A 27,404-nucleotide genomic window follows, 5' to 3' on the forward strand; every position below is an offset into this window, starting at 1 on the left:
GATGACTGACAAAGGTTCTGGGGGTGTTTGTGTAGAGGGAGCAGGATGTGTCTCCACCAGTAGCAACTAGCTTAAAATGCTGTTTTAGAAATTCCATCAGTGCTCAAACAATAAAAATGTGGCCCTGAAAAGTTTGGAAACAGAAGCTTATCAAGGTTGTTCTCCAGATAATGTTGAGCTGCATGACCCTAGGCAAGTCTTTTACTTTTGCTTCTATGAGCCCATTTCTTCCCTTGTAAAATGAGGAAATGTAAACCTCATTTTACCAGGAAATAAAACAAACCCAGGAAGATTGTGAACTAAGCCAGACTTCTGGTATTCATTTTGTTCTAAATTCTAGGAATCAGAGTCTATACATTAAGGCAAGGACACCACATTGGCAAACACCCATGGTCATGTCGTCCTTGGTGTATTATGTGCTATTAAGAGGGTGGCTCTGGCCCTAGACAGTTTGCTCAGTGGTTAGAGCCTTGGCCCTCAGGCTGAAAGATCTTGGGTTCGATTCCAGCCAAGGGCACATACCTAGGTTGCAGGCTTGGGGCACATGCGGGAGGCAACTGATTGATGTTTCTCTCTCTCTCTCCCCCTCCCACTCTCCCTGAAAAGGAATGGAAAAAATATCCTTGAGTGAGGATTTAAAAAAAAAAAAGGGTGGCAAGGTCATAAACCTTCCCCTGCCTCATCAGTAAAATGGGATAGTAATTACCGTGATGTAGTGCACAAATATTAACTATTAATAGTAGCAATTGGGAAAGAAAAACAGTGACTAAAACTATTTTCTCCCCCAACACCTTCCCATTCTCTAGAATGGTGCTCCAGCATCCAGGAGCTTGTTACAAATGCAAACTATTGGACCTCACCCCAGACCTATAGAATCAGCATCGGTGAGAGGTAAGGCCCAGGAATCTGTTTGGAATCTCCAGGGGATTCTAATTTATGCTGAAGTTTGAACAGCACCATTCTAGAATCTTGCTCCCAGAAGTGTGGTCCAAAGCACAGAATCGTCAGTATCACCTGGAGACTTAGACATTCAGAATCTTGTGCCCTGCTTAGGATCTGCTAAATTATCTGTTTTAACAAGATCTCCACGTATTTCTATGCACATTATGTTTTGAGGAACTGTTCTTTAATACAGAAACCACTAGCCATATGTGGCTATTAAAATTAAAATGAAATTAAGTGAAATAACATCAGAAATGCATTTTCTCAGGCACACTAGCCCTATTTCAAAAGCCTCATGTGGCTAGTGGTTACTATGTTGGACAGTGTAGATCACAGAACATTCCCACCTTCTTACAAAGATCTACCAGAGAGTACAAATCAGAACCACAATGAGATATCATCTCACAACTGTTAGAATGGCTGCCATAAAAAAGAAATGTGCTGGTGAGGATGTGGAGAAAAGGGAACTCTTGTGCACTGTTGGTGAGAATGTAAATTGGTACAACTATTATGGGAAACATGGGGGTTCCTCAAGGAATTACAAGTAGAACTACTGTATGATTCAGAAATCCCACTTCCAGGTAGATATCCAAAGGAAATGAAAGCAGGATCTTGAAGAAATAACGGCTCTGCTATTGTTACCCAACTAAAGGGGTCCGTTTGCTTGTGTACATCAAAGCCCAATCAGACACGAACAGGAATTTGCAGTCAAGAAAGTAAGGGTTTATTTTTTGAGAAAGTGAAAGACCTGGCTCCCCAATGGCTTCTAGGGGATGGGTCATATAGGGGAAAAACCATTAGTCATGGTGGCTCTACTGATTGGTTGGGGCCAGGGTAGGGAGCACTTGATCACTGTGTCAGGTCCTCATGTCAGCCGTGGCATTGATCTGCCTGGTCATCATTAATTCCTTCTTGGGGTCAGGAGGCCTGGATTTTGGTCTTGGCGCTGTCATTTTCTAACCCAGAGATGGTGGGCAAACTAGTAAATACAGAAGACCTGTTGTCTCCTCAGTGAAGTGAAGGGGTTGGGTTACACTGGGAAGTCTTCCTTGCTCACCTTACGCTGGCTCAGGTGCTCCCACAGTACCCGAAGCAACCCGCACCTAATGCCGCGTGTCACACCATCTTGTCGTTGGTTACCTATCATCTGTTGCTACCACAGGATTGTGAGCTCCTTGAGGCAGGGACTGTCTTGTTCACCACTTGATCCTCTGGCTGGACCCCTGGCCTCACGCACAGTAGGTGCTCAATGAACGCAGCCCGCCACAACACCACTGTATTCATGGGAAGTCTGTACAAATGTATGGTAAAAATTCAGAGAACTAGAGAAGAAGCCATTTGTCTGCGTCTGTTTTAACTCTTTGCCCTGGGCTCCGCCAGGTACTGCTCCTCTGTTTCCTATTTGGGGGTCAGGCTCTGAGAGCACCCCTCTCCCCACCTAGGGCTGCCACCTCATTGTGCTGACACTGATTATGCATTTAGTACAGTGCCCAAGACAGTGCTGAGGACGACTAACGTGCTTGCCCAGGGTAGAATTTTTTTGTGTATGTGTTAAAAGTTTTGTGTTTTTTAGTGATGAGGCTTAGGCCTTACAACTGGTTTCAGAGGGAAAGCAAGAAAGTGACACAGCACTATGGGTGTTGAAGAAGGACTTGGAAGAAGGACTTCTTATTCAAGGAAGACATCAGACGGTAGATATGCATGTACAGGTGAAGCCCTGAAGTGAAACGGGCCAGGGGAAGCCTTTTAAACACATGTTAAGTTGATTTCTGCAGTGAGTATGGAATGAGACCTTAGGAGCAATCCCATTTCTGGGTAAAGGAGAATTTCACAATGCAAAGTTACCACGTGGAAAATGTGTAATCTGATATTTAGTCATTTTAGCACAGTGATACATCAAAACTTTGGCATTTTGGTTAACTAGTCTTACAAAAAGCCTGGCTATTTCTTTATGGGGTGATTTCTAAGATCTTTTCTATTCTAAACATCTATGCTAACCTGAGTAGAATTTTCTCTATTATTTAAAAAAATTATCCAAAGTAGGTTCTACTTTTACTAAAAACTGATGGAAGATATGACAAGGAAATGTAAAGATCTCCCCCTCGGCAATATATTTACATTGTCTCCTAAAAAAGCTGCTTCAAATCTCTAAGCTTGAATCACCATTCCTCAGATGGCCACAAGATGGCAGCCTTGGGCTAATAGTAGAAGAAGGGTGTCGTTTCCCCCCCCCCACCCAAAGCATTTGCTAGTTGCTGTGATGTAGCAAAAAAGACTCCAGATCTGGTTGTTTCTTTGCCCCTGCACCTCTACAGTGTGGTCAGCTTGTATTCTTGTCCACCACAGACATTTCATGAATAAAAACCCAGAGGGGCTTGAAGAAATCTTAACCCAGCGGAAATATCAGGAGGAGCACTTTGCAAATGATGTGATTGTCTAACCACTGTGCTGTACACCTGAAACCAATACCAAATGATATTGAATGCAAACTGTAATTGAAAAACAAAGAAATTTTAACCCAGCAATTCTGCAAGTTGCTCAGGCCAGTTTGCCGATGTCAATGCTGGGTGGAAAAGGAATACTTTTGTTCACAAGGACCATTTTTTATCTGAAACTTTGTGGTCAGAGGTAGGATTGATGTGGACGCTTAGCGGTGTATTTTAGGAAGTTAGGAAATAAGAGTTAGGAAGGTATTACAACACTGAAAATGTAATGGAATATCGCTAAATGATACTATAATTAATTAAATGTCACTAGAAGGAATCCTTCATCAGGGTAGGGACGGGTTGCTTTGCTGCCCACTATATCCCATGCATATAAAAAAGTTGCCACACGCTGACTACCTTCTCCAGTCAATTCTGGTCTTATTCGCACAGTTTCCTCCACAACGACTCTCTTGGAGAACGGGCCCAGAAGGAGCCCTTACTGGACTCTACTCCCCTCTTCCCCATTCCCAGATTCTTTTCTGCCTCTACCTTGACTATTTTCAGTATAAATTTACTTCCTATTCCTAGGATCTATACAAATGTTTCACAAAGTGTGGTCAGTCATTAAATAAAGTGTAGACTCCTGAGCTTGCCTCATATCTATTGAATCAGCAGTGAGGCCCAAGAATCGTGTTTTCAATAAGTTCTCTTGGTGATTCCTCTAATGTGTGAGAATGTCTGATATAAAAAGAACCTCCCACAGCCTTGGAGCCTGGTGGGTCAAGGAAGATACTTCCTCAAACAGCTTGTCAGGTAAGCAAAGAGAGAAGAAGAAGAAGATGATGATGATGGTGATGATGATGATGTCTAGACCATAATAGACACACATGTATCTCAGAGTCAGTCAGTCAAAGCCAGCTACCTTCAATATCTCCCAAAGCGGATGCTGAACCATCACGTTGCCAACAAAGAACGGAAAGTAACATGAATTAATTACTGCTATCATTCAGGCTGCACTGAGCTTTGCACCCGTTATTTTAAATGCTGGAACAGGGGAAAGGAGGGAACTAGCGGAGGGGTGGTAAATCTTATAATCTAATAGAATGATACACTTCCCCCACAAGTAGATACTAAGACCATAAACCCTCGGCTTGAAATTCATTAGCCTCTTTCCTTTGAAACTGCTATCTTACCACCATGACGCTCAGTGTTTTCAGTAAGGATTCCCCCGAGGGTCAATTTCAGAAGCAGCTTTAGGGACCAGTAGCTGATATGGTAGAAAGTCAGACATTAAACAGCAAATACAACTAGTAAACAAACATGGCAAAACATAGAAGCTCTAGAAGTAATCAAAGAAAAGCAAAGTACTTACCTACTAAATTAGCCACACACACAAAAAGTTGCAAGTGATAATACTCAGTGTAGCTGAGGCTCCTTGGTCCCAGATTTCCTATGCATTACTGCCGCACTGTACACGGGTACAGCTCTTTAGCAATGCAATTTAGGAATATGCATTTAGAGCCGTGAAATTGTCCATATACTTTGTTTCAATATTCCTATTCTTAGAGAGGTAGATACTAAAGAAATAACATAAAATATGGAAAAAGCTTTTATCTCAAAGATGTACATCACAGCATTATTTAATATTATTATTTAGAAAAAGGGAAGTAGCCCAAGTGTGCAACACTTGCTTCATTAACTTTGATGCAGCCACTGTGTAGTGTATTATAGAGCCATCACAAATCACGATTATGAAGACAAGGAGCAGCGAAAGCATATGAAATAATTCTAATGAAAAGATATAAAATATAATAGATACTACATTATTTTCTGTGCATCTCTGAAATAGTCAACAATGTAACTTTTAATGTAACTATATATTAAACTGTATAAATATAGAACAGGAAGGAAATGTGCCACAGCGATAAAGCTGGAATGCTTAAATGCTGGATTATGGATAATTATTTTTATTTCTTTGTTTCCCTAGTTTTATGTGAGGGAGAGCCCGGGCTTCCTCCTTTAGCCTCTTGAACCCATTCTCTGCCCTGTCCCCAGCTGCAGAGGCGGATTGGTTGAGTTTGGCCAACGGGGAGGCCCAGCGAGAAGGCACCGGGAGGGAGGAGAGAGAGGTACAGCCCCTCCCTGCAGGGATCCCCTCGCATTGTGTGCCCCTCAAGGAAGGTCACTGCTCCTCTGGGACAGCCCTTTCCTCAGAACTTTCTTCTGGTTCTGGTGGACCTCCCTCCCCTCTTGTTGTCTCTTGTGGTTTCTTCTCTACACAGCTCCATTCCTTTGTGAATACTCTTTTTATTAAACCCATTTAGAATTGTTATAAATGGAGTGTGCCTTCTGTTTCCTGCTGAGCTGCTGACTAAAATTGTTTTAATCATGCCTTTTAAAAACTTTATTTTTAATTTTTATTATTTATTGATTTTTAAAATCATGCCTTTTTATTTTCTATATTTCTGGTGCTTTGACTCTGGGGAGACTGCTCCTTCCAGGGCTAGGCAAAATCTAAAGACAGTGAACAACTCACCTGCCAGCGTGCCCTACATATGCAGTGAGGCAATCCTGAACCCACACCTTCAGCGCCTCCTTTCTGGAGCTCTTTCACTCAGGGCCACTATTCCCCTGCCCTACTCACCCCTAGGCCAGGTATCAGACAACTAGGGACAGCTCTTAAGCCCCATAGCCTGCTGAAATCACTCAGACGAGCCAGTCCGAACCCTGCTCGCTCGGCCTCCCCTGCTCCTTCCTGCAGGCGCCACAGTGCTCTAGCCCACGTTTCCCCCTTGCTTCCTCAGCCTCCAGACCGACCTGGGGCTGCCTGTGGGTCCCTGCACTGACCCCCTGGAGTGGCATGCCCCGTCTCCCCTTGCGGACTGTAACAAATTATCTTTTCAGTGGCAATTTTCTCCTGATCTGCTGGCCTCACCATACCTGAATAACTACATACAAGTAGTTTGATAATTGTATCACTTTTAAAAAGTGGACAGCACCCCCCAGAACCTGTGGGATTGCAGAAGAGTCATAACTGGGAAATGTTACAGCTTGTGTGGTGGGTTGTTTGCTGGAAAGATGAAAATCTCTTTGTACTCCCCAATAGCCAAACATTCCCTCTAGTGAGAAATTCCCAAATGCTGCAGTAATAATAATAGGTAATAAAAAGAGAGTAACTAAAAAATTGAAATATGAAGATACAGCCTAATCAGTGACAGGCTGGATGTTTTATAGAGACAATCTTGAGAAAACTGGTTAGAGGGTTATTATTATTTTTTTAAATGAAGCTTAAAAAGTAGTGGGGGAGAAACAACGAATAATTTAGAAAGACATACTACTCGAAGATGGTGCTAATGTATTAATATGTGTTAGAAATGAGTGGCCCAGGAAGCATCAATCTGCCTGAGCAGTGGTCATTTTTCAAGCATGGATGAATGCAAACCAAAATCAAATTGTCACAAGTAGAGCAGAACGATATATTGGCTAATTTTTATGGCAAAAGCAGGAAACAAGAACAGCAAGATAGCAGTGTCTCTGCTTGCATTTTAGAAATAAATTAATTTCTAAAATGAATCTACCCTCAAGTCAGTCTTGCAAAGGAGTTGGGACTGTCATGATATTCATGTAAGTGAGGTAGGATAGTAAGAAGCGAGGGAAATTCCTTGGCAATGGAATGGGGAAACAGACAGATTCAAACTGGCTTTATCTACCACCCTGACTCACCTGCCTCTTTCTGCCTTGCAGGGCCATTTGCTTAAGCATTAAGACAATTAGGTTCTGCGTGGCTCAGCGGTTGAGCATCCACCTAGGATCCAGGAGATTGAGGTTCGCTTCCCAGTCAGGGCACATGCCCAGGTTTCAGGCTCCATCCCCAGTGGGGGGCGTGCAGGAGGCAGCCGATCAATGATTCACTCATCATTGATGTTTCTATCGCTCTCTCTCCCTCTCCCTTCCTCTCTCTGAAATCAATGAAGATACACACACACACACACACACACACACACACATAAAGACAATTAGGTTCTGATTAGCATCAAATAATCTCAGGAACAAAGCCTGGGGTCTGTTGATCACAGAGACAGAGGTTTGGTCAAACTAGAGATAATAGCTAGACCTCAGTTGTGTTTTAGCTCCAGGCCCAGAAAAGCAGCAAAACCAGATGAAGCAAAACCAGATGATTGATCTACCCTGGTACTGATCAATCAGAGACCAGGACCCTGAAAGGACATACTTGGAAAGCTGATGAATATTCTATTGAGAGCTTCCCCTGAACCCCCCCTAAAATCCCTACCTTTAGAAAACAGATAAAAACCCTTAAGACAATGTGCCCATTGCCCGCTCTTCTTATCTCTAGAGCATGTCCTTGTCTCCCCTGAACCCTTCCTTTCTCAGGCACGTATCCTTTGCTTTCTTTCTCCTAAGCTCCAAGGGCCCTTCTTTTGCCTCCATAACTTGTTTCCTGAGTCTATGCAGCCCAGCTGGCTCACTTCCTCTGCTTCTGTGACTTTCTTTCTAAAAGGCTAAATAAACTTTTGGCTCTGAATTCACTCTTGGCTGAACTCAAGAACTGAGGTATCATACTGCCACTAACATAAGTACTGAAAAAAATTCACTGAGTCATCCATCTCATCCCTACAAGGTTCTGCAAGCAGAAGCAGTAACTGAGAGTGAGTCTCAGGGACCTCCCAAAACTCCTTTGTGTTGTAATAACCTTTGTCATTCCGCAGGGAAAGTTTCAGACCTGCTTTTTAAAAAATTTTTTATTTTTTGTAACTCCAGTCTTTGTTGTCCTTTTATGAGACAGTGGCAGTGAGCACTACATCCAGGGGACATTTGAGTCAGCAGAGGCTGTGGTTATGGGAATTATTACTGGAGCATTTTGAATTGTTTCGAAGGCCTTATGCCTACACGTTTTGACTTTCCTATTAGGGGGCTATGGCAGATACAGTTGGTTGCTCTCTCATTTCCCATCCATCTTTCTTCCTTACCAATGGAATTGCCATTTAATGTGAACAGCAATACACCCAGCCAAAAACACTTACTGACCTAGAATTCCTTTTAGCTAGTTGCAGTCATGTTACATAGGCCAAGTAAATGAGACATAAACTGAGGATTCTTGTCTCTCCCCTTCCTAGCTGAATATAGACATGAGGTCCTAACAGCAAACCTGTTACGACGATGGGACAAGCAGGGGACAAGGACAGTGCATTAAGAATGGCAGAGCAGAAAGATGGGAACAGCCCTGTTCCCTGCTCCATCTGAGAACTGCCTACTCTCAGGTTTGAAGAAACCCCTACGTGTTTCAGTCACTAGAGTTGGGTTTTCCATTAGTTGCAGCTCAGTGTGATCCTGACTGAAAGACGGAAGGGGACCAGCTAGGAAACGAACGCAGTTATTTATAAGTGACTTGAAGGCGGGCAGAAGAGGTTGGGATTGGACAGAGAGGATGGGCTGAAGATGTGAATGTGGCGAGTGGATCTGTTCAGCCAAGTCTCAAAGGGGATGGGGGCTGTTTGGGGAACTAGCTCAGGTACCACAGAAAGCGATCTGCAGCCTCGAGGTGTTCGGGACCCCCAAGGACACCTGGAAAGTATGGGGTGGGAGGGGGAAGGTGAAAGTGGAGGACGGGAGCAGAAAGGAGTTGTGCAGGGCCTCACAGCCTAACCTCCCAATTTCCTTTTATTAAAAAAATACTGGGTCAATATATGGTAGAGAACTAGTTAAGCGAAAAACTATCTGTTAAGAAAATTTAGATCCCACCATCCAGAGATGACACTTGCTGCTGTCATTTCGGTTGTTTCTTTCCAACCACCATTCATCCGTTTTCTCCCATTCTGGCCACGGGAATGAATTGTTGAATAAAAATGTGATCATAATATGAATTGTTTTCCAAACTGTCCAACTTTTTGCACTTGGCAATGCCTGGGGAAGGCCTTCCCATGTCCTTAACATTGCTTTAGTTAGTGTGTGGATGTAATCATCATGGTTTGGAAGTCCAACTTTTAAAAGTTTTTATCATCTCCTATTTCACCCCACTTTGGGATGTGGCGGGGACCGTGGGCGGTGACCCTGGGATGGAAGGAGAGGCAGCATTAGCCTTGTCATCAGCTTTAATGAGACGACAGCTTGTTTAGATGGTGACAGCTTGGAAACTTCCAGCACTATGTTCCTTTTATTTTGCGAATTTGCTCTTCACGTCAAGGAACAAGATTTTACAACCCTTGGCTTGCCGATTAGAACTCAGACTTCGACCTTCAGCGTAAGCAGGGGCTGTTTGCTGCCCGGACGTTCGTTGGATTTTCTCCGGCACATTCAGCTTTTCCGTCGGCGCCCCGTGTAGCCAACGCGTGTGGGAAGTAAAACGGGAAGAGCGAAGGGTATGATTTGAGGGCGTTTAACAAAAAGCAGAGTAAAAGGAGAAACCACCCGCTCTCGCAGCGAGCAGGGTTCGAACCTGCGCGGGGAGACCCCATTGGATTTCAAGTCCAACGCCTTAACCACTCGGCCATCGCTGCTACGGAAAAGAACGGGAGGCGGGGACACTTTAGTGTATTAATAACTGTGCGCACGCGCGCCACACCGGGAGTGGGCGGGGCTCCGGCTCCCTGAGCTCCGCTCTCGGAGGGGCGGCGGGGCGCTGGCGGCTGAAGTTGTGGGACCTGCGTCGTGGGCCGGAAGGAGTAATGGAGACTCCCCTAAGCCGTGGACTTGAACTCCTCTAAGTAGAAGGTCTTAGGGACCGTTTTCTTCGCTCCGCTCCGGAAACTCACAACCTCGTTTGGCTTGCGGTCGCCGGCCTGGCTTTTGCTCTCCCGCTTCCCGACTGGGTGGTGGCGAGAGCGGGGAAGCTCGGGCCCGCCCGGGGCCGGGCTGCGGGCCGCGCGCGGGAAGTTTCCCCGAAGGGCAGCGTCCCTCCCGCAGCGCGTCTCCGCTTGGAGCCGCCTCTTTTTGCGGAATTGTGGGACGGAGGAGGCCTGAGCAGCCGGCCGCTGCGGGTGCGCCCCGCGTCCCGGGCTGCTGCCCCTCGAGTCGTTCCTCATTGTCTCTCCCCAGTGACCCCGCCACCGCGAGCCCTGCGGCAGGAAAGCGGGGCCCTCGAGTGCGCTCGGCCCTCTCGCGTGACGGGGACCTTGGAGGGGGTTGGAGAGCCAGGTTCTGCGCCTTAGGTCTGCACTCTAAGTGCCATGAATCCCCGCCCTTGTTCGGTGTAGCTGCTGCATTAGGTGACTTTTTTGCGTCATTTCTTTAAAGCTCTGGGACCCGCTGGGGCTGCACCCCCTTCGCCCACCCCAGGGAACTGAGGGGGGGAGGCGGCTCGCGGGGCTGCCCGGCAACCCCGGGGCGCATGCGCAGCTCCTACCGCAGCACGTGGGCCGCGCAGGCAGCAAGTTCTGTTCATGGGCAATTTGGGCAAAGGCTATGTGGCCTTTACTAGTTTAAATTTCTAAAACTGTGCATGCAAACCTCACCGTCTTTCTCATAATGTTACATTTCATATTAAGGCAGGACGGCAAAGCCTTAACCTTTGGAAGCCCGGATGTTAAATGACCTCCATAGCTGTGTGACTTTTCCTGAGACTTTTCTATATTACTTCTTTTAACTAAATTATGGTGCTAAGTGTCTAAATCGATTTAATTGTGGAGGGGAGCAAGATACTTGAGAATTGTAAGAAGAAGTCTGATCTAATTTGAGATTGTTGCTTTTAGAAATGTTATCTCTTTGTTTTTAATTTGGCAGAGCTACACCGGTGATCCCAATTTCTCGATGAATCGTATATGGGAACAAAGTTATTACTGTCGCTCCTAGGCATAAATTTTATCATATATGAAATTTTACTTGCACTTTTCCAATAGATACTATCGAAGAAGAAATGCACTTTTGTCTTCTTATCTTGTTCTTAGATTCTACGTGTGCTCTGAGATAACCTATAACTTAATCTTCTTACTATTTTATTAGTTCTATCTTGATGTCTTTTTTATTCTTTTTTTCTGTGCAGTTGAATGATATTTACTTAAAAACTTTTTCTCTTTTTTTTAAAAAAGAATTTGAAGTATAGTTTTATTCCGATTCTAAATCAAAAGGAGTGGGAATGACAGTAACAAACAAGATTTCACCACTGAATATTGTGATGTGACTGTAGCAGTCTTATATTTGAAACCCAATAAGGAAACAACTGCGTTCCAAAACAACTAAATCTTCAGGTCAAAAAAACGAAGGCATTTTTTAAATTGCCGCATTTACTCTGAATCCCATTCATCTCCTCTAGCATCCCAAAGATCAAGCACAGGTTCTGCTTAGCTATATAATAAAGTAGCAAACAGCCTGCACCACTGACATCACAGGACAGTTGCCTATAAAACGACTTCTGAGCCCAGCCAGCCGGTGTGGCTCAGTTGGTTAAGCATCGTCCCATGAACCAAGAGGGTTCGGTTCCTGGTGAGGGCACATACCCTGGTTGCCGGTTGGATCCCCAGTAGGAGAGTGCAGCAGGCCGCCAATAGATGTTTCTTCCCCTCTCCCTTCCTCTCTCTCTCAAATCAATACAAACATATTAAACAACCACCAAACGAAAACGACTTCTGAGCTGGGCTCCAGCTTCTTCTCCCAGGTCATCATCCTTATCTGGGAGAGCAGTTGTCTGAGCAGCCTCTAAGTCGTGCTCATATTGTGCTGCTAAAGCTAGGTCCATGACAACTCCTGGTGAGACAAGAGCAGGCATGGCAACAAATCCCAAGTTAGGCTCTTCAGTTTTCTAGCAAGCCAGAGGAAGGGCTTTTCAGAGTTGTACTTTTGGCAGAAATTTCATAGTACTGAAGATTCTAATTTTGGTGGAAACAATTGATTTTGTCCTAACTTTCCTGTCCTTAGTATCCACTTTGTTGCCACACAATATGATGGGGATATTTTCACACACTCATGCTAGATCTCTATGCCAGTTAGGTACACCTTTATAAGTAACTCTTACAGTTACATCAAACACTATAATGGCACATTGGGCTTGGATGTAATAGCCATCTCTCAGTCTGCAAAATTTCCCCTTACCAGCTGTATCCCACACATTGAAGTTAATAGGTCCTCTGTTGGTATGGGACACGGGGGGATGGACTTCAGCACCCAAGGCAGCTACTCATTTCTCGGCAGATTCCCCAGTCAGGTGATGTTTCATGTATGCAGTTTTTCCAGTACCACCATCGCCAACCAATACAAATTTGAACTGAACTTGGGGTTCTCCTTGGGTGGCCATGGTGAGGTTACTTCCAGAAGCGTCTCCAGCCTGGCTGACTGAGCTGGAAGGATGATGAAAGTGCAAGTCAAATGCTCTTTCTCCTTCTAACCTCTTCCCCTTAAGAGTCCCCATCACCTGCCTGAAAGCCTGACAGTAATGGGAGCTGATTATGGTTAAAATAGTTCAACCAAAAATTCCACTCTGAAGGACTTCTTTTATTTGGGTGAAGCTTGAGAACTTACTCAGAGGGTTTTGTTGTTGTTGTTGAGGGGAAAGGAAAACTGAGAAAAAAAAATATTGCAAGTCAGTGTGTATTTGGTGAGAACAATTGTGATTAAAATTTCTTTGCAACATTTCAAAAGTGAAATACTACGTTTAACATTTAATTTTCAGCTTTTTTGAATTAATGTAGGCATTTCAAAAAACAAAAATGCTTTTACCCCCCTGATTTATCATATTGCTAAAATGACCCAAGAGATCAAAATTGTTATAGATTATATTTTCAAAAGGTGTGAATTTCCAGATGAGTTCTTATAGTTCTGACATTAGGTCTTTAGCGTTGCCATTTAATGTAGTGAGTGGCAAATAAGGGAAAAGAAGTAAAATACATATGTTCCCACACAATTATAACAAATACATTATGGTTCATGACAACTACATCACAAAACATTGACTTGCAACCATGGACATTTTACCTTGTGACGGTCCCCTGGTGGTTCTGATTGCCTTCTCCTCCATGCCACTCCCAGACTCTCTTCTTTTGTGTGGTAGTTTTTATTAAGCTAATTTGGGTGTGAAAGGCAAATGCCTTGTGGTTTTCTCAAAAACTTTTCTTGATGCCTCTTGCAGAGGTGGAATACTGAGAGGCATGTGTTTAGGAGCAGTATGGCATTTCTTTGTTCTTTTATGGCAAATCAAAATTTATTTTGAATTATTTTGGTGTTTTTTTTTTTTTTTTTTTTATTATTAAAGAATATCCCATAGAATTCTGGTGCTGAAAGAAACATTAAAGCTAATTTAATGCCTTTCTTTACAGACAGGGAACTGTGGCCCTTGAGTGGCTTGCCCAGTGTGAGATAGCTAAGTAGGGGCAGATTTAAGATGATAATATGTTTTATTAGTCCAACATTCTTACTAGATTTTGTTGCCCTCATGTGTTCTTTGTTAGTGTCTGGCTCAGTGACATGTAGATCAAGAAGTGTGTATATGGCAGTAGATAGAGCTAATGGTAGGGGAGAGTTGTGAGTTGAATGTTGAAGGCCTATGATGCTGAATATAGTGTCTTGGATAATTTTTGTTCTTTATTCCAGTATCCATCCTCCCAGCTGATGATGACACTTAAATTTTGCTTAAGGAGGACCACCCCTCCCCATTTGGATGCAACCTTATTTCAACTGTTAAGGCCAAGGGGTAAGCATGTGACTTATATTGGTTTTCTTTTGCTGCATAACAAATTACCATAAACTTAGTGGCTTCAAACAACATGAATTTATTATCTCATAGTTTCTGTGGATCAGGAGAGTGTGGTTATGGGCATGGTCCTGGGTTGTCTGGGTCCTCTACTTAGCATCTCACCAGATTTCAAGATGGTTACTGGGACTGTGGGGCCATCTAAGGCTTGGGGCCCTCTTTGAAGATCACTAGTTGTTGGCAGAATCCAGCTCCTGTAGTTGTAGGACTTGTCTGTCAGTGGAGGGATATTCTCAGCTCCTAGAGGCTGCCCACTGTATCTTCTCGTATGGAACCTCTCTACAAATGAGAGTTTGGCTTCTTCAAGGCCATGAGGCCTTGCTCTCTAGTCTACTACAATGGAGTTTTATATAATATACAGTCATAATGACATTTTGGTCAACAAGGGACTGCATATGATGGTGGTCAATCCCATAAGATTGACATGGAGCTGAAAAATTCCTATCACTGAATGATATCTGCCTACAGCACTCAGTTCAGTAACATGCTGTACAGATTTGTAGCCTATGAGCAATAGGATCTACCATACAGCCTAGGTTTATAGTAGGCTATACCATATAGGTTTGTATAAGTGTATTCTGTGATGTTCGCACAATGATGAAATTGCCTAATGACACATTTCTTAGAATGTATCCCCATCATTAAACAACCATAATGTAACCGCAGAAGTGACTATTTCATTATATTCACAATTCCTGCTCAAGTGAGGGGGGTTATATAGGTGTGTACAGTGGGGGCAGGTATCTTGGGAGCCATCTTAGAACCCTGCCCACCGCACAACTCAAGCTAAGCCAGTCAGATCATCTCAAAATCCCTGTTCTTTCTCTTACACAACACACACAGTAACCAACAAGAAGTGATCAGAGTCTGGAAATTTTAATTTAGCTGCCTTGTGTGCTCCTGTACTTCCTTTGAAAAGAATATAGTTGGCAACAGCTTCAGTGTTTTAGAGGCTTAGCTACCATTCAAGATTCTTGAATTTAATTCTATATTGATTGGAAAATAACTAGCTGTACATTTTGGAAAACATATGTAAGGGGATTTAATTCAGGTTGGCCAATAAAAATTACTAAGTTATTGGCAACGAAACCCTCATGGAGATTTAGTTGGTAAGTTACAGGCATCAAGAAAAGTGATGGAAATAATTATCATGGAATTGCTGCATTGCAAATAACTGTACTTTTGAAGCCCAAGCAATTAATTGTGAATTGCTTTTTAGTCATTGTATTACTTACATGTTTGAAAAAGATGAGATACAGTCTAGTCAGCACTAGAGCAATTTATTTATTGGATTTTCCTACCTAATCAGTCTTTTAATGCCATGATCGATTAAGAATCAAGAAGTAGAATCAAGAAGGATGGAATCTTCTTTTCTTAAAGGGCTTGGTGTCAGTGTGATGTTCAATCTCAAGTTCTCCAAAGTGGTACCCACTGACTATGGAATACTGGAAATCTGGACCTATCAAAGACATCTTAATCTACTTTTAGACCTAATTAAACATCACAGGATTAATTCATTAAGAATTAAATCTTATACCCAGATTAATTTATGAGAATTGAGTTGATGCCTCATAAAACTCTCTGGACTGGCTCCTTCTATAGAATTGATGGTAGGGTTTGTTTCCAAGTGGTTTTTATAAAGGCAACTGAAATTAAGAACAGATCATAAAAATAATTTTAAAGATTACATCAAAATACAGCTGTGATCAATATATTATGGTTGTAATTGGGAGACAACTAGACCTACAGACCAGTCTTCCCATAACTTTGAGGAATTATAACACTGTCCTACTTCTTTACAAAAGAAATGTTGTTTCTTACTAATTTTGATTTGTCTTTGGGGCTATTAAATTATATAGGAAAATCAAGTCTTGACCTTATAGAACTCATTTATGCTCATGCCTTAAATATACAAAGATGTCTCCTAAAGAATTGTTTAAAGCTGCCATGTTTGGGGGTAGTTTGTTAAACAGCAATACATAATTAATACATTCAGCTCCCTGCCCCCCCATAACTAGATTCCTTCGCTCATTTCCACTCCTCTGTGAAATGTTTCCTGTCCATCCAGATTGTGGAAAAGTACTTATGATTCACAAAAATGCCTAGCACAGTACTTAATATATAGTATGTATGTGGTAATTCTTTTTGTTATGAAAACAATATAATAATGTTAATAAAAAGCTTGAAAAAATAAAAAAACCCCAGTTCAACCCAATTAAAGCTTTTTTGTGGTATTTCTACTTTGTCTTTCCTCTTATACTTACATATAATTATACATAGTTTTAATTGTGTACATGACAAATTTTCATGGTTACAAACCATGTTGCTTGCTTCATTGTACATGCGTCTTTAGGTCCTCGACTGGTTAATTCCTTGGGACAAATTCCTAGATTTGCAATTTCTGATCAAAAGTATTTTTAAAAGGATTTTTAGTACCAGTTGCCAAATTACCTTTTAGAGATGTTTTCCCAATTTGTAGTCATACCAAAAGTGTCTTAGTGTCTATTTTTCTACATTTTTGGCTTTCTTTCTGTTTATTATTTACATTTTTTATTTTGAGATAGTTGTAGATTCACATGCAGTTTTAAGAAATAATACAGAGAGATCCTATGTATGCTTCACCAAGTTTTCACCAATGGTAACATCTTACAAAACTATAGTTAAACATCACAACCAGGATACTGACATTGATACAGTCAAGATATAAAACATGCAAGTTCTGTATATGTTTTATTTTATATTTTTAAAATTTATCTTTATTGTTGAAAATATTACAGATGTCTCCTTTTTCTCCCCTTCTACCCCCCACCCACACTCCGCCCCAGGCCTTCACCACACTATTGTCTGTGTCCATGGGTTATGTATATACGCATATACATTTTTTGATTAATATCTCCCCATCTACCCACCGACCCACCCACCCCCACCTTCTCTCTGAGATTCATCAGTCTGTTCCATGCTTCTATGCCACTGAATCTATTTTGTTCATTAGTTTATCATGTTCTTTAGATTCCACATATAAGTAAGATCATGTGATACTTGTCCTTCTCTGTCTGGCTTATTTCGCTTAGCATAATATTCTCCAGGTCCTTCCATATGGTCCCAAAAGGTACAAGATTCTTCTTGTTTACAGCTGCGTAGTATTCCACGGTGTAAATGTCCCACAGCTTTTTTATCCACTCATCTCCTGATGGGCACTTGGGCTGTTTCCAGATTTTAGCTATTGTAAATTGCGCTGCTGTGAACATAGGGGTGCACATATTCTTTCTGATTGGTGTTTCAGGATTCTTAGGATATATTCCTGGAAGGATTCCTTTTGGATCACTGGATCAAAAAGCAGTCCCATTTTTAATTTTTTGAGGAACCTCCACATTGTTTTCCGTAGTGGCTGCATCAGTCTGCATTCCCACCAGCAGTGCACCAGGGTCCCCTTTCTCCACACCCTCGCCAGCACATGCCGTTTGTTGATTTGTTGATGGGAGCCATTCTGACAGGTGTGACATGATACCTCATTGCGGTTTTAATTTGCATCTCTCTGATGATTAGCGACATTCAGCATTTTTTCATATGTCTCTTAGCCATTTGTATGTTCTTTTTGGAGAAGTGTCTATTTAGGTCCTTTGCCCATTTTTTAATTGGATTGTTTGTCTTCCTTTTGTTAAGTTGTATAAGTTCCTTATATATTTTGGATATTAACCCTTTATCCAATGTGTCATGGGCAAATATGTTTTCCCATACAGTGGGCTCCCTTTTCGTTTTGTTGATGATTTCCTTTGCTGTGCAGAAGCTTTTTATTTTGATGCAGTCCCATTTGTTTATTTTCTCCTTGGTTTCTCTTGCCCTAGGAAATGTATCAGCAAACATATTGCTATGACAGATGTGTGAGATTTTACTGCCTATGTTTTCCTCTAGGATTTTTATGGTTTCATGCCTTACATTTAAGTCTTTTATCCATTTTGAATTTACTTTTGTGTATGGTGTAAGTTGGTGGTCCAGTTTCATTTTTTTGCATGTATCTGTCCAATTTTTCTAACACCATTTATTGAAGAGACTGTCTTTACTCCATTGTATGTTCTTGCCTCCTTTGTCAAATATTAATTGACCATAATGGCATGGGTCAATTTCTGGGTTCTCTGTTCTGTTCCACTGATCAATATGTCTGTTCTTATGCCATTACCAGGCTGTTTGATTACAGTGGCTTTGTAGTATAACTTGATATCTGGTATTGTGATCCCTCCAACTTTGTTCTTCTCTCTCAAGATTGCCATGGCTATTTGGGGTGTTTTTTTGTTCCAGATAAATTTTCGAAGTGTTTTTTCTAGATCTGTGAAATATGCTGTTGGTATTTTAATAGGGCTTGCATTGAATTTATAGATTGCTTTGGGTAGTATGGACATTTTAATGATGTTAATTCTTCCAATTCATGAACATGGTATATTTTTCCATTTGTTTATATCTTCCTCTATTTCTTTTTTCAGTGTCCTGTAGTTTTCTGAGTAAAGGTCTTTTACATCTTTGGTTAAGTTTATTCCTAGGTATCTTATTTTTTTAGTTGCAATGGTAAATGGGATTGTTTTTTTAGTTTCTGTTTCTGAGAGTTCATTATTGGTGTATAAAAATGCCATCAATTTCTGGGTGTTAATTTTATATCCTGCTACCTTGCTGAAGTCATTTATTAAATCTAGTAGTTTTCTGGTGGAGTCCTTAGGGTTCTCTATATACAATATCATGTCATCTGCAAATAATGACAGTTTTGTTTCCTCCTTTCCAATTTGGATGCCTTTTATGTTTTCTTCTTGTCTAATTGCTTTGGCTAGGACTTCCAGTACTATGTTGAATAAGAGTGGTGAAAGTGGACACCCCTGTCTTGTTCCTGTTCTTAGGGAAGTATTGCTACCCCAGCTTTTTATTCATTTCCATTTACATGAAAAATTTTTTTCCATTCCTTCACTCTCATCCTGTATGAGTCTTTTGTTCTGAGGTGGGTCTCTTGTAGACAGCATATAGTTGGGTCATATTTTCTTATCCATTCAGCCACCCTATATCTCTTTATTGGGGCATTTAATCCATTTACATTTAAGGTTATTATTGAAATATATTTATCTACTGACATTTTGTTTCTTTATAGCTGTTTCTCATTCTCTTTATTTCTACGTCTAATTATAGCAGTTCCTTTAACATTTCCTGTAATGCTGGTTTTGTAGTGATAAAGTCTTTTAACCTTTTTTTTGTCTTGAAAGTTCTTTATTTCACCATTCAGCTTGATTGATAATCTTGCTGGATAGAGTAGTCTTGGTTTCAGATCCTTCTCTTGCATTACCTTGAATACTTCATGCTATTCCCTTCTGCCTGTAGAGTTTCCAATGAGAAGTCAGATGACAGCCTTGTGGGAGCTCCTTTTAGGTAACAGTTTGCTTTTCTCTAGCTTCCTTTAAGATTCTCTGTTTGTCTTGGATTTTTGACATTTTAATTATGATGTGTCTGGGCGTGGGCCTCTTTGAATTCTTCTTGCTTGAGACTCTCTGTGCTTCCAGAACCTCTGTGCCTTTTTCCTTGACCAGGTTAGGGAAGTTTTCTGCCATTATTTCATCAAACAGGTTCTCTAACCCCTGCTTACTTTCAACCTCCTCTGGCACTCCTATAATACAAATATTGTTATGTTTTATGCTGTCCCACAGCTCCCTTAGACTGTCCTCCTGATTTTTAATTGTTTTTTGTTTTTGGGTTTCTGATTGAGTGATTTTTTTTCTACCCTGTCTTCTAATTCACTGATCCGATCCTCAGCTTCTTCTAATCTGCTATATATTCTTCGAATGTATTCTTTATTTCTGCTTTGAATGTATTCTTTATTTCTGCTATGTCATTCTTCATTTCTGATGGGTCATTTTTCATAGTTTCATGCTGTTGAGCGTCCTTACAATCAGTATTCTAAACTCTATATCTGAGAGGTTGCTTATCTGTTTCATTTTATTCTTTTTCTGGAGATTTCTCTTGTTCTTTCATTTGGGGCTTGTTTTTTGGTCTCTCCATTTTGGCTAAATGTTAGGTAGATCTGCTAGGATGCTCAGTCTTTTTGGCGGGTCTCTGGTACAGGCCAATGTCAGATGCAGTTTGTGACTGGCCCTGAGTACCCTGTTTGGGGCTATCAACAACCCCAGGCTTGAGGTCTCCACTGCTGGGGCTGGATGTGTTTGGATAGGATCCCGAGATGCACACTAAAGTCTGCTTTTCTAAGTCCCAGGCCCCAAAACAGACCAGGCAAAAACTCAGAGCACCCTGAAGTCTGCCTCAGTCTGCAGACTTGTTCATCTGATTCTTTTAATGAGCCTCAGGCTGTAGAAGCTCCACAGGGTGGGGCAGCTGGTTGTTATCAGTCTTTTAACAAGCCTCAGGCTGTAGAAACTCCTCTGGGCAGGGTAAGAGGCTCTCCAGCTGGGTGGGGCAATTGCTTCCCCCTTCAGGCAAAAGCCGAAAGTTGGCCTCCTGAGAAAGATGTCCCTTACAGTCTGGGGCAATGACTCTCCCCAGACTCTCCCCACACAGCTCCAGTCCACTCCACTCCCCCTCCGCCGGAGCCCAAGGTGAGTGGCTGCACACGAAACGTTGTGCAATGGCTCTTTAAGAGGGTGCCTGCAGTTCCAGCTGCCTCTCCCTGGCAGACAGAAACCAGGCTGCTTTTCACCGCCAGGTGTTATGTGGGCACCTTTCTCAGTTCTGGTGCTCTGGGCTGGGAAGCCCAACCTGGGGTTTAGGCCCAGAGTCCTCAGTGGGAGCCCCCACAGCTGAGCTATCCCTCCAGACCTTTAGCTGCTGCCTGTGGGAGCCCAGGCAGCCCTCTCGCGCCCGCACTTCCTACCAGTCTCCTTGCAGCCTCCACTTTTCCTCCTTGGTTATGAGGGTGCTCTCCAGCTCGTCTTCAGTTGGCTTTCAGGATGGTTTTTCTATGTTTTAGTTGTAAATCCAGATTGGTCCCAGGAGAGTGTCAGTGTAGCTTCTACTCAGTCTGCCGCCATATTTTAATCTCTTAAGGCCAGAGCCAGATTTTGTTTCTGTTTACCAGCGAGCTTCCCAGAGTGTTCACTTATAAACGTTACTAAAACATCAATGGCAGTGTAATGGGATGGAGAAGGTTGTGTTTTCTAGAATGCCTCTCAGGAAGAAAAGCAAATACAATAGGAAGGAATTAGACACTTAGAATGGTGAAGGGAGCAGTAGTGGGGTATTTGCAGGAACACACTCCAGTAATGAAAGATGATGCTAAATTATTTTCTAAGAAGGTTGTGTCCAATTATGCACTTTTCAAGGAAGAAGAGTCCAGCTCTTCTTCCAGAAGTGAATTGTGTAGAACAGTAGAAGAGACTGCATACCACCAGAAGGCCTCCCAGTGGCCTTCTCCAAGCAGAGAACAGCCTCTTTCCTAAATGTTGGAGAAAAGCACTGAGGTGGGATATAGATAGGATCTAGGAGTGGAGAGTAGGTTGAGGGCAAGGGCTGAGGAATCTAGAATTCCATGTATTAGATGTATTATATTTGAAATGCCTTTTACGCATTCAAGTAGATTGATTTATCATGATTTGACTTGGTACCTTTTTGGGAAAAAACAGATCTAATGAACTGAAAAGTATAGTAGCAAGTTTTCAAAGAAAATATATGTGGGCCATTTCATTTTTTATTCTCAGCTTTTCCAAAATGGAACTGTACTATTTTTTAAATTGAAAATTTAAATAAACATGTGTAATATAGGTACATAAGCAACTTATTCCAACTCCTTTCACATTATTTGATTTCTTTCTGAGCAAGTGCATGCATTACTTAGCTACCAATTACATTTTTTAGCTGTGTAGTGGGCAATGGGGCACTGGGAATCTGCCAGTGTTCCCTTCTCTGTGCTTCTCCCTCCTAAACACTGTTCCAGGTTTGGCGTGTTTGCTCTCTGATCATTTAGGAGCTCAGCTTGTTTGCTCAGCTCTACAATTTTAATGGCATCTTGCGAGGGAAGGCAGATAAGGGTGTGTTCAATTTGTCATCTTTAACCTAAATCTTAATATTTTCTTGGTAAGTTGTATTGCACAGTTTTAATACTCAGGTCTTATAGAGTTACAGGGGAAAATGACAAAATAATGAGAAACTAATATGTTGTTAGAGATATTAAATTAAAAGGCATTTTATCTAATTTCATACTCTATTAGAACAATATTTTGATTACAAAACTTCTGACCATTTTTGTTTTGTTGGCTCATTATTCAAGTAAATATGTAGTAAGATTTAGTGCCATTCTATTGCTGATAAGCTCTGAAATGAAGAGTTATATTTTTTATCCTAAAACTGCATTTTTAATGAGAAAGTTATATCTATGTATCTACATAATATTAATAACTGCTTAGGACATAGAAAAGGGGCTTCTTAGCCTGGGTGAAATTAGTAACAGATTTTTACTGATCAACAATAGTTGTTAAAATTATGATTTTTGAGATTTTATGACACTTTTTTCCTAAGAGTATGTTCCATCAGATGCTCAAGTAAGGTTTAAAGTGAATAAACATCTATTTAATCATAAATGTGTTTGAATGTAAGCATAGTACTTTGATTTTTTAAAAAAAATATATCTTTATTGATTTCAGAGAGAGGAAGGGAGAGGGAGAGAGAGAGATAGAAACATCAGTGATGGGAGAGTCATCATTGATTGGCTGCCTCCTGCAGGCCCCCGACTGGGGATTGAGCCTGCAACCCGGGCTTGTGCCCTGACTGGGAATCGAACCCTGATCTCCTGGATCCTAGGTCAGCACTCAACCACTGAGCCACGCCCGGCTGGGCAATCCTTTGATTTTTAAAATATAAGCTGAACAGTTAGTATTGTGGAAATCTATAAATACTGGTTTGTTTGTTTTTCAATCCTCACTTGAGGATATGTTTAGAGAGAGGAAGGGAGAGAAACACTGAGGTGAAAGAGAAACACCATGGGTGGAGCTTGAAACCTAGGTATGTGCCCTAACAGGAGTTGAACCTGCAACCTTTTGGTGTACAGGACCACACTTCAACCAACTGAGCCACAAGGCCAGGGCTATAAATACTGTTTTTCAGTTAAGCTTTACTTTTCATCTATGATACAAACACTTGTTAAAAGAAAACTGTATTATGACAAGTATGAAAAAACAGCATTTCCTGCTCCATGCTCTCTGTTCTCATATTTCACTTTCCAGATACGATAACCACCCTAAACTCTTATAGTTGTTTATTCTGATATTTACTTCCTTCTTTCTAAACAATATTCTTATACTACTGGCTCTTGAATTTTTAGTGTCAGATTTTATCTCTTCACTATTGACTATAAAATACAAGCCTTCAGCTTTTAAAATACACTCCTCCTTTTTCCTGTCTCTTACCTTGAAGATTATGTGATGATGTTTGGTTAAAACAATATTCAGTGTTTATATTACTGTGATTATGTAATTATTATTCATAGCTAAGTCATATTTTATACTATGATTAAACTTCCTTTCTCCTAGAACCTTTGTTTTCCCAGGCATTAATGATTGTATTGTTCTTTTTTGTCTGCTTAATTTTCTCTATGATTATCACCAATTCATCCCAAATTCTATGCCAGAACTATAAACTGGTCATTATATTTCAATGCATCAGGTTGTTAGATTTCTCTCCCTCTCTGCCTCTGTCTGTTCTTTTCCCCCGTCCCTCCCCCTCTCTCCCCCTCCTTCCATCCTTGTTTTCCTTCCTCTCTTCCTTTCATCCATGTATCTTTTCTAGAGCCCTTCTGTTCTCTGCTCCAGTCTGGACCCATTGCTCTTAAGCCCCGGCTCCCCGGTCAGGCTCTCCTTTACTGTATTCTGTTGTTTCCTGGGTCACACCTTCCTCTTTCATGGTTTACTTTCGCAGTTTAGGGGAGCATGTAGTCCAGTAGCTTCCTCAGAAAGGGTGAATGAAAGGGAAAAAATATTTTCCAGCTATGTATGTGTTCGATAGTGTGGCTGGGTAAAAGACTGTAGATTTCATTGACGTTTAACAAGAAGTCTTAACATTCTTTTAAAAAAATTCCTGCCCAGCGGGGCGTGGCTCAGCAGTTGAGCAGTGACCTAGGATCCAGGTGATTGGGGTTCGGTTCCCGGTCAGGGCACATGCCCGGGTTTCAGGCTTGATCCCCAGCAGGGGGCGTGCAGGAGGCAGCTGATCAAGGACTCTCTCATCATTGATGTTCCTATCTCTCTCTCTCCCTCTCCTTTCCTCTCTCTGAAATCAATAAAGATATATTTAAAAAAAAAAGAAACAATGATGAGAGAATCATTGATCGACAGCCTCCTGCACTCCCCCTACTGGGGATCAAACCTGAAACCTGGGCATGGGCCCTGACTGGAAATCAAACCGTGACCTCCTTGTTCATGGGTCGGTGCTCAACCACTGAGCCACACAGGCTGGGCCCAAAATTTTTATCACCCCAAAATGATAGTCAAATCTTGATATTGATTCTTTTCTTAGAACATAAATTTGTTCTTAATGTATCAGCCACTCTGGAAATGAGCCAAAGTATTATATTCTGACCATCCAGTTCCTTTAAAACTACATTGTACAGAGCTTATAGTTTTCTTATCAGAAAATTACAAAAGGATATTAATATCATTCCTGCCTATCATGTTCTTTGAATTTAGCAATGGAGAAATTAATTTAGAATAGACATAGTAAAAAAAATTAGATTAATGTTGTCTTTAATGCTTTTGTTTTAGGATATTTAGAAATGTACTGCTACAGAACTTTGAAAATGCAGGCTAGAGAGTCGGAAAATCTCATCAAGAAATGGTTCATTTAACAAATAAGTTAATAGATCTGTAAATGTTTCTGGTTTTTCTCACCAGCACATTACGCTGTTATTTGTCACATGCTGTACAGAATGATCATCGTTGTCACTCTGTGATAGAGCTTCTCTTTTGAACTGGGCTTAATGTGGGAGAGATTTCATGAGAATAATTTCTGATACCTTAGGGGGGCAGTGAGAGAAAAGGGTAGGAAATGTGCCAGAGACAGCTTTTCTCTTTTCATTTCCCCCTACAACTCTATTTATAAAAATTAGATTGCCTTCAAATTCCTACTTTTCTTATTAACAGCTCTCTATTTTGTAAGTAAGATTTAGGAATTACTAATGAAGCTTCAAAGGAAACACCATTTTATCTGTAAAGCAGACTCTTGCCAGCCATGGGTAATAGTTAGGCCAGATTTGTTCTCATTCTATCAATCAAATGTACAGATGGCCAATTTTTTTTTTTAAATTTTGGAATAAAATACCACATAACAACAGGTAGACCAAATAGATCTAGGTAACTATGGAGCTTTACATAATTATATAGCTTTATAATTATTAATAATTACAGATGGTAAATAGAACAGTGGTTCTCAAAGCGTGCTTCCCAGACCTGCAGCATCGGCATCGCTGGCGAGCGTGTTGGAAGTGCAGTTTCTCCCTTTCCTGTGGTGAGTTGTGCAGAGTTGGCTCGTGGGCCCCTGAGGCCTGAAAGCTGAGAGCTTCACTGCGCTGGGGGAATGCACCCAGCTGCTCCAGTAACTATGCCACAGAAAGAATATATTGAGTTGCGCCAGAAACTCTATGATATCAGTTGGATTACTATGATAAAAAGAGAAAGAGGGAAGGTGAGAGGCTCATGAACATTCAAAGAAGGCAAAAATGATGATTGGTCTGAAGGCTAAGCTCTACCACTAACAGCGCCATGCTGAGAAAATACAAATGAAGACTATCAAGCTGCATGAAAAGAGAAAATACCAAACAAAAGAATGATGAAAGATGCCACAAGGAGCAGCATCTGCATGTCTACTGGACAGAGGGGACAGTCAGAGCCCAAGTACTTTTCAATAGGATTAAACATAAAATGAATAGAGAAAGAGGGAAAATGGGAAGTCCCTCTCCCCAAAGTTCGTGCCCAGGAAGGAGAAACAGAAGTGTTAAAGTTATAAAACAGGAAAGAGAAAGAAGAAGGCCTAGGAGAGGATTACTCAAGTCTGCTTTGTTGGAGATGGCTTTACTGGAATACCACCTACATGTGAAAGGCCAATGGGCTTGCATTTCTAGAAGGCCCAGGTAACACATACCAAACTGCAAGTCACCTTTTGCCTGCCAATACTTTGTGCAAAAGAATCCCTCATCCCCTCTTTATAGAATTTTGGGTATTATTCCCAAAGATATTGTCATCGCTGTGACTGTGAGCAAGTTGGGCCTTGTGATACAAGGAGGCAAGGTATTTGGGGAAAATATGCCCAGTTACCAGCAATCCTGAAAGTGATAGATGCATAAATGCAGTCTTATTGGTTTGACAGCAAGTGACTCCTTATAATTATTGAAGACTATGCACCAGTCAGGAAAACCCCTTTACTGTGATGTTTCTGAGTCCTGCCACACAGGGAACATGTCTGCAATCATCACGGAAACTGTTTATTCTGTTGTAAAAAACGTTAAAATGGCCCACTTTAAAAAAAAAGAAATACTGTATCTACTGAATTAGAAACTCTGGAGGTGGAGTCCAGCAAGCTGTTTTAACAATCCCTCCAGGTGATTGGGGTGCTGTAGGACCCGCGGGTTAAGTTTGGAAACCACCGTGTTAGCACTGATGGAGCGCCCTCTAGTGTTGTTGCCAAAATTGCATTTAACAAATTACTGGGAGGGGCCTAGAAATCCTGATGTAAAGATGGAAATGAAAGAACATTCCCCCTTCCCCCAAAGGTATCGTCCCTCAATATTCCTTCGAAGCCCTTTTTTTCTATGCATAATTTTACAAATTTTAGAAAACATTATCTTCACAATTATAAGCTTTGGACTTTTTTTTTCAACTTAATGTTATGGAATAAGCATTGTCCATGTCATTAAAAAATATTTTGTAAACTTAATATTTTAAGGCTGCTTAACAGTTTTTAATTTCATTCTTCTTTTTCCCACAATTGTATTGTGGAAAGTTATCATTTTAGAAGTAAGGATGAGGGAACAGTTACTTGCCTATCATGTTATTTTTGTAAATACTTAAATATATCTTCTCACGTCACCAAAGAGGCATAAACTGTAAACAGGCAATAGTGGGTGCTTAAAAATGTTAACTTACTAGGGTTTTGTGCTTCTCATTTCATGCGTCTTCCTTTTGACACCTCCTTTTAGGTCTATGTATTTCCCATTCCTCAGTTTATAGGCCTCGGCTGCTCAGTGTCTCATTCTCTGGTCTAGTTCTTTCGATTCACTTCTTCCATCAAATATTTTTACAGTCGGTCCTATCTTGAAGCCTTTAAAAGCAGGAATTTGAAGACTATAAGTAATTGAAGGAGATCTTTTGGGACTG

General features: G+C 41.3%; 1 long non-coding RNA gene, 1 other non-coding gene and 2 pseudogenes across 2 annotated transcripts; 2 read left to right on the top strand and 2 right to left on the bottom strand.

Moving 5' to 3' along the window:
* Positions 1-9,801: 9,801 nt before the first annotated feature.
* Positions 9,802-9,883, bottom strand: TRNAS-UGA (transfer RNA serine (anticodon UGA)). Its single transcript has one exon. It is a non-coding gene; the product is annotated as a tRNA-Ser (tRNA).
* Positions 9,884-10,411: 528 nt separating this feature from the next.
* Positions 10,412-16,292, top strand: LOC148091527 (uncharacterized). The gene is made up of 3 exons (XR_015715625.1): positions 10,412-10,591; positions 13,905-14,004; positions 15,374-16,292. It is a non-coding gene; the product is annotated as an uncharacterized LOC148091527 (long non-coding RNA).
* On the bottom strand, positions 11,920-12,612 carry LOC107526072 (GTP-binding nuclear protein Ran-like; annotated as a pseudogene).
* Positions 16,293-25,632: 9,340 nt separating the features above from the next.
* Positions 25,633-26,964, top strand: LOC107526082 (ribosome biogenesis protein NSA2 homolog pseudogene; annotated as a pseudogene).
* Positions 26,965-27,404: the final 440 nt, after the last annotated feature.

Source organism: Miniopterus natalensis, chromosome 14 (genome assembly GCF_054644295.1).
Source record: "Miniopterus natalensis isolate mMinNat1 chromosome 14, mMinNat1.hap1, whole genome shotgun sequence".
Classification (NCBI taxonomy): Eukaryota; Metazoa; Chordata; class Mammalia; order Chiroptera; family Miniopteridae; genus Miniopterus; species Miniopterus natalensis.